Genomic DNA, 8,592 nt, shown 5'->3' on the forward strand with positions numbered 1-8,592 from the left:
TGCTTATTACATCTTTAGTTCCACTCCATTTCTCTCTCATCTCCCAGATAAAAATTATTGTTATCTAAGCATAGGTTTAATTTAACTTCCTGACAGTATCAAATCCAGAGAAGTACCCCGCTTCTTTAAACACTCCACAGAATCACCTGACACAAATTTAAATCCTGAGTTGCTTCCTGGTATGGTCTCCTTTGCTGTAGCAAGTAACACAGGCAAATTTGTTCCACTACAGATGTGCTCTTGGGGAGTTCTGGCTGTGGTCAACATTAATTAGCACCAAGAACTAACTTGAGTCATTTGATCCAAAAATGATCAAATTCCCAGGGAAAACAGAAGAAATTACAAATAGAAATAACAATTATTGCTCACTAGACATATGCTGGAAGGCATTTTCACATGCCTTTATAGGTTGCCTTTATCTCACACAATGACTCTCTGATTCCCCTCTTTCCCTCACAGCCCCCATTGCAATCCATCGGCAAGCCCTCTGAGCTCTACCCAACAGGACACCCCAAACCTGACCACTTCTCGTCCTCTGCACTGCACACACCCAGCCCAGCCATTCTCAGCCACCACTTGCACTATTGCCAGAGCCTCTGGAGGGATCACTGGACCTCAGTTCTGGCCCCGAGTCCCCTCCCACTGTCCATTCATCTCACCACAGCCAGAGTGAGCTTTACAAACAGGAAATATATATGTATCTGTAATATTGAGTTTATGAAAAGATGTTCAATCTCAACAGGGAACTAAACATTTTCAAATTAAAATAACACATTGCACAGTGTAGTGCTTGGCACAAAGTGACTACTCAATGAATATTTATTGTATATGTGAAAAACAATTTTTCATCTAACAATTGGCAAAGATTTAAAAATAAATTTCACAGTATTGGCAAGAGCTCACAGAAACAGCACTCTATACACTTCTGGAGAGATTGTGCATTTTTTATCAGGAAATTTGTCTCCAAAGTCTCTGAAATGTCCATATACTTTGAGCAAACACTTTCATATTTAAATTTCTTGTTTAAGGATTTAATTAAGGATGTGCACAAAGCTGTATTTATATCCAGTAGTCCAGGCATATTAAGTAGCAGTTTAATCTTACATGTTTAAGAATGGATTTTTTTTCTTTTAGGTTATAAAAATTCATCGTGGAATAGAAAGGGGCCTTTTCGTTGTTGAGGGGTATATTTGTTCCCTATTGTTGCTTTAACAGTTTTCCACAAACTAGTGGCTTAAAACAACACAAATTTACTATCTTACAGTTCTGGAGGTCAGAAGTCAGAAATGGGTCTTACTGGGCCAAAATCAAGTTGTCAGCAGGGCTGTGTTCCTGCCAGAGACTCTAGGAAAGAATCCATTTCCTTGCCTTTTCTAGCTTCTAGAGGCCTCCTACATTTCTACATTTCTTGGCTCATAGCCTCTTCCTCTATCTTCAAAGCTAGTAGCATATCATCTTCAGATCTCTAATTCTGACCTCCTCTTCTGCCTCCCTCTTCCACTTTAAAGGACCCTTATAATTGCATTAGGCCCACCTCTATAATCCAGAATAATTTCCTGATTTTAAGATCAGCTGATTAGTAGCTTAATTCCTTCTGTAACTTTAATTCCCTCTTGCCATGTAACATAACATAGTCAGAGGTTCTGGGGATTCTGATGTGAACATTTTTGTATTGGCATTATTCTGCCTACCACATGGGATATAAAAATTTTGGTGTCCCTCCATCACCCTGATACCAAAACCAGACAAAGATGTCACAAAAAAGAAAACTACAGGCCAATATCACTGATGAACATAGATGCAAAAATCCTCAACAAAATACTAGCAAACAGAATCCAACAGCACATTGAAAGGATCATACACCATGATCAAGTGGGGTTTATCCCAGGATGCAAGGATTCTTCAATATACGCAAATCAATCAATGTGATACACCATATTAACAAATTGAAGGAGAAAAACCATATGATCATCTCAGTAGATGCAGAAAAAGCTTTTGACAAAATTCAACACCCATTTACAATAAAAACCCTCCAGAAAGTAGGCATAGAGGGAACTTACCTCAACATAATAAAGGCCATATATGACAAACCCACAGCCAACATCATTCTCAATGGTGTAAAACTGAAACCATTTCCTCTAAGATCAGGAACAAGACAAGGCTGACCACTCTCACCACTATTATTCAACATAGTTTTGGAAGTTTTAGCCACAGCAATCAGAGAAGAAAAAGAAATAAAAGGAATCCAAATCTGAAAGGAAGAAGTAAAACTGTCACTGTTTGCAGATGACATGATACTATACATAGAGAATCCTAACAATGCTACCAGAAAACTACTTGAGCTAATCAATGAATTTGGTAAAGTAGCAGAATACAAAATTAACGCACAGAAATCTCTTGCATTCCTATACACTAATGATGAAAAATCTGAAAGAGAAATGAAGGAAACACTCCCATTTACCATTGCAACAAAAAGAATAAAATACCTAGGAATAAACCTACCTAAGGAGACAAAAGACCTGTATGCAGAAAACTCTAAGACACTGATGAAAGAAATTAAAGGTGATACAAACAGATGGAGAGATACACCATGTTCTTGGATTGGAAGAATCAACGTTGTGAAAATGACTATACTACCCAAAGCAATCTACAGATTCAATGCAATCCCTATCAAACTACCCATGGCATTTTTCACAAAACTAGAACAAAAAATTTCACAATTTGTATGGAAATACAAAAGACCCTAAACAGCCAAAGCAGTCTTGAGAAAGAAAAATGGAGCTGGAGGAATCAGGCTCCCTGACTTCAGACTATACTACAAAGCTACAGTAATCAAGACAGTATGGTACTGGCACAAAAACAGAAATATAGATCAATGGAACAAGATAGAAAGCCCAGAGATAAACCCACGCACATATGGTTACCTTATTCTTGATAAAGGAGGTAGGAATATACAATGGAGAAAAGACAGCCTCTTCAATAAGTGGTGCTGGGAAAACTGGACAGCTACATGTAAAAGAATGAATGAGAACACTCCCTAACACCATACACAACAGTAAACTCAAAATGGATTAAAGACCTAAATGTAAGGCCAGACACTATAAAACTCTTTGAGGAAAACATAGGCAGAACACTCTATGACATAAATCACAGCAAGATCCTTTTTGACCCACCTCCTAGAGAAATGGAAATAAAAACAAAAATAAACAAATGGGACCTAATGAAACTTAAAAGCTTTTGCACAGCAAAGGAAAACATAAACAAGATGAAAAGACAGCCCTCAGAATGGGAGAAAATATTTGCAAATGAAGCAACTGACAAAGGATTAATCTCCAAAATTTACAAGCAGCTCATGCAGCTCAATATCAAAAAAACAAACAACCCAATCCAAAAATGGGCATAACACCTAAATAGACATTTCTCCAAAGAAAATATACAGATTGCCAACAAACACATGGAAGGATGCTCAACATCACTAATCATTAGAGAAATGCAAATCAAAACTACAAAGAGTGCTCGCTTCGGCAGCACATATACTAAAATTGGAACCATACAGAGAAGATTAGCATGGCTCCTGCGCAAGGATGACACGCAAATTCGTGAAGCATTCCATATTTAAAAAAAAAAAAAAAACTACAATGAAATATCATCTCACACCATCTCAGAATGGACATCATCAAAAAATCTACAAACAATAAATGCTGGAGAGGGTGTGGAGAAAAGGAATCCCTCTTGCACTGTTGGTGGGAACGTAAATTGATATAGCCACTATGGAGAACAGTATGGAGGTTCCTTAAAAAACTAAAAATAGAACTACCATACGACCCAGCAATCCCACTACTGGGCATATACCCTGAGAGAACCATAATTCAAAAAGAGTCATGTACCACAATGTTCATTGCAGCTCTATTTACAATAGCCAGGACATGGAAGCAACCTAAGTGTTCATCAACAGATGAATGGATAAAGAAGATGTGGCACATATATGCAATGGAATATTACTCAGCCATAAAAAGAAACAAAATTGAGTTATTTGTAGTGAGGTGCATGGACCTAGAGACTGTCATACAGAGTGAAGTAAGTCAGAAAGAGAAAAATAAATACCGTATGCTAACACATATATATGGAATCTAAAAAAAACAAATTCTGAAGAACCTAGGGGCAGGACAGAAATAAAGATGCAGACATAGAGAATGGACTTGAGGACATGGGGAGGGGGAAGGGTAAGCTGGGATGAAGTGAGAGAGTGGCACAGACCCTCATATACTAACAAATGTAAAATAGATAGCTAGTGGGAAGCAGCCGCATAGCACAGGGAGATCAGCTCGGCGCTTTGTGACCACCTAAAGGGGTGGGATAGGGAGGGTGGGAGGGAGACACAAGAGGGAGGAGATATGGGGATATATGTATAGCTGATTCACTTTGTTATAAAGCAGAAACTAACACACCACTGTAAAGCAATTATACTCCAATAAAGATGTTAAAAAAAAAAATTTGGTGTCCCTCTCAAGGAAATGATGACCCTTCCAACCTAGAGGCGAGTCTTCAAACTTCAAATGAAGGCTTGAGATTGTAGTCTCAGGCTGCAGATAGGGAACAAGACTTCTCAGCACATCCAGAGTACCTTCATCATGACCATAGTCATGTTGGTTGGTGGTTGAGAATCAGCATTGCTCTTACTGTTTGAAATCCAAATATTTAGGCAATTATGGTGGTCTGACCTGAGCCCAGGTGGGTATTTGATGCTCAGACCCTACGTTGAATATACTTGAAACAATCAAGAGGGGGAATGGGTCAGAACTTGAGTTCTTTGGCCATCTGCTAGTCAAAGTTGGGGAAACAAAGTTCCAACACAAAATCCATCCAGCAAAAGTAAGGCTGATGCTGTGAGACCAAGCCAATGACAGAAGCCAAGTATAACAGGGATGAAACTGGAATTTAAAATCGAAAAATTAAGCCCACTGAGCTAAAGCACCCACAGTGACTCTTTGCCAGTTGCCCTCATGGGCAGGTCATACTGGCTTAAAGGTACAGATTTGGCTGACATCATTTTTCTCAGAGAAGAAATTAAAACTATACCATTGTTTTGATTTATTTTCCTTTTTTCCCACAAATTGAAGAATCTCAGTGGTTAGAAGATGAAACTTTGGCCCCATGCCAAATGGTAATAGAAATCCTAATGTGGAGGTAGCATTTGGAGCTATGGCTCCTCCACACATCACCCCCCAGCTTCTTTGCAGGTTACCTACTTGTAGTGTCTACAAAACAAACGTAAGTGAGATGGAAACCCGACATCTTAATGCACACCACTCACACATTTCCAAGAATTTGTATTGCACTGACTCCCTTCCATCTAAGTATCATCATCTTTTTTTTTCCTGTAATAATGGAATTACAGTGGTGAAGGAAACAGAATACTATCAGAGTGATGCATGAAACCTCTAGTTTATTCTTCTGTGGCTAAGAGGAAAGAGCTTTAGTGTTCAGCTTTCTGACCAATGTGCTTCCTAGACTTGAATGAGTAAAGTAAACAAGGAACTACAGCTACCTTTAGACTAAAATGTGGAAGGTGGGAAGGATTGTATAGGATAGAGATAAAGGAAGAAAGGCACCTCAGCAAATTCTATTTTTCCCAAAAAAGGATCCAGAAAACAAAGCCCATATTTTTACTGTAAACTATTAGTGGGTACCCGAATCTTAAAATTCTTAGGACTTACGAGGCAAGAACCACAAGATATTAATAAGCTAAAAGAAAGCAGGGCAGGGTGGAACCATCCTGAGACTCAATCACAAACATTAGTGTCCGTTTCCCTACCCGGAAGCGTCTGGTTGGTATGAAATCAAATTCTTTTAGTCTGGCCACAAGCTAAGCTAACAGAAAAAATATTTCCTTCAGCCTCAGCTCTCTGCTTCATCCCAGTGCTTCCCACTCAGGGCCAAACTCAGGGGCGAGACTTCTCCTTGCACCACATGAAGGAAGCAGTGTTGAAAGCAAAGCATTTGATTTTAAGAGAGGAAGGCCTGTTCTCAAGGCCTAAACATTTAGCTCTAAAATGTGTAAACCATGTCATGGAATTCTGGCTGTGGTATGTGTCAAGCTAAGAAAACAACATGCCATCTCACCACTCTACCTAACACGGAGATACAGAGAGGCTGAGACAGATAAACACATATATGTGTAGTTAGTTATGATATTAAAATATGGGAGCTGCTGGGAAAACTTTGCTGCTGAAAAATTAGAGCTGCCATTGTATAAAAACTGCCTAAATATTGGCTTGATATCATCAGTTAAGCAGTGGTGATAAAAATGTGTTCCTGGGAATGTTTAAAGATAAAGGAATATCTTGTTTTTCCATGAGACATGTTTCTGAAAACGTGTGAAGTAGATTTTTGTAAATGAAACCGTATTAGGCATGCCCCTATTTTAAAAGTTTTTATAGCACTTATCACCTTCTACCATGGTCTATAATTTACTTACCTGTTGCATTTATTGTTCATTGACTCTCCATCCTACTGCAACATGTAGATCTTTGTATATGGTGGCTGCCGCTGCTGTGACTCCTGGCCCAGGACTCAGCTAAGACTTCAGCCCCAAGGTTTCCTCCTCCACATCTGCAGCTGTCTCCTGTCTACCGCTCCACCTTAGGCCTAGGGTGCTAACTCTAACACTTCATTATCCTAAAGGTGTTACAGGGCTGTTTGGTTCCCAAACAGGGAAGAGGTTCTCCCTTTTACCAACTCCACCCCACAACTGCAACCCCTACTTGGTGCCCACACAGACTTGCCCTGATTTACTATTTCACCCTTAAAATTCCTCAACAACTAATTCTTACTGGGCACCTACTCTGTGCCAGGCACTGTCCTGGGTGCTTGGGATACAAACACAGACAAAAACTCCTGCATTAATTCAACTAACATTTCTTCAGTGTCCATTGAAATTGATCCCTTATTCAATGCCTCTCTATAAATTTACCCTATTTCTCTACATTTAGAATAAATGTCACTTTGAAATCTCAACCTGACACCAATTTTGGATGGTTGCCTTTAAGACACGCAGGCAATAAGGGCCTATAATACTCCAGATCTCTGGGGTTTATATTAAAGTATCTTACTTTACACTTACTACAAATGTAGGTGCTCCCCTCCCCTAGGGCCCTGGGAAAAGGATCATTGAGTGCAAATGTCACAGCTTCCACAAATCCCATTGTTATTTCAGTGAGACTCCTTACACTCCCAAAGTAACCAAAAAGCCACATTGAATTATTACAGAATTCTGAAATAAATCTTTTAATCCTTCCAGAAATTTCTGTCAATCTGCTACCATCTGACCGTACTGGTCCATGACCCACCCCTGTGGAAAGTCTTGCCCAGGCAAAGCATTGGAGGTTTTTAGTTGGAGTGTAATTAATGTGCCAAGTCATAATAACTATCATGAAAATATTAGAAAAAGTCAGTATGATGAAAAGCATTCCCTTGTCTCTTTCTTGAAATTCTTCTCCAGCTTAACCCAATTGCTTAAGTCACTTAGAGGCCTTTAAACAAAATGAAATCCTAATGATGTCTCTTCCATGAATAATTAATTGTTCATGTACAGTCTTCTCAACAAAATCCATTCTCATTAGATTAAAGGTTTCCTCAAGATATGTGAGTTCATCATGGGCATTTTTACCTCCTTCTTGTATCTTTCTTTTTTTGTCCATCTTAACTGTGTCTGTGATCTGAGATTCCATCACCCTGGCAGCCCTCCAAAGAGAAATTGTTGCAAGGAAATTAAAGACCTTTGAGAAGTGGTAACATGTCTTAACTACTTTAAAACATCGTGGCTTAATTGAGAGAGTAAACAAGTGAAAGACTGAATTTACTGTGGTAAGGAAGAGCCGTTTGTTCTTTCAGAGGGAAAAGAGGAGAGGAAAGTAGGGAAGGTATGTTTGTCCACCTTCTTAGAAACTGACTTTTTATCCATGAGTGTTCTGTCTTTCTGAGAAAGCCTTCATGACTGGAAAGTCTTGAGAAGAAAGAACATTATAACAGAACATCTTATAACTTCTTTTCAGATGATGAAATGCAAGGTCTTAGACACAATGGGAGGAATTTTAGGGGTCATCTCACATTCATTTGACAAATAACTGAATCCTTTCTGTCACAGTTCCAGCCACTGGACCAAAATGAACCTTGTCCCTCTCCCCTTCACAGTCCTGCCTTTTCAGTCTTAACCTCCTCTATCCTCACCCACAAATGTGTACAATTCTTTCAACTGTATTGCTGTATTGCTAAAGAATACTTAGGCATAGGGACTTCCCTGGTGGCTCTGTGGTTAAGAATCTGCCTGCCAGTGCAGGGGACACAGGTTGATCCCTGGTCTGGGAAGATCCCACATGCTGCGGAGCAACTAAGCCTGTGTGCCACAACTACTGAGCCTGCACTCTAGAGCCTGCAAGCCACAACTACTGAGCCCGCGTGCCACAATTACTGAGCCTGCACGCCTAGAGCCAATGCTCCACAATAAGAGAAGCCACAGCAATGAGAAGCCCGCGCGCCGCAATGAAGAGTAGCCCCCGCTCACCGCAACTAGAGAAAGCCTGCATGCAGCAA

General features: G+C 39.7%; 1 non-coding gene across 1 annotated transcript; it reads left to right on the forward strand.

Annotated features, from left to right (window-relative positions):
• Window positions 1-3,512: 3,512 nt before the first annotated feature.
• Window positions 3,513-3,619, forward strand: LOC133097103 (U6 spliceosomal RNA). The gene has a single exon (XR_009701976.1). It is a non-coding gene; the product is annotated as a U6 spliceosomal RNA (small nuclear RNA).
• Window positions 3,620-8,592: the final 4,973 nt, after the last annotated feature.

The sequence above is a fragment of the Eubalaena glacialis genome, chromosome 8 (genome assembly GCF_028564815.1).
Source record: "Eubalaena glacialis isolate mEubGla1 chromosome 8, mEubGla1.1.hap2.+ XY, whole genome shotgun sequence".
In the NCBI taxonomy this organism is placed as follows: Eukaryota; Metazoa; Chordata; class Mammalia; order Artiodactyla; family Balaenidae; genus Eubalaena; species Eubalaena glacialis.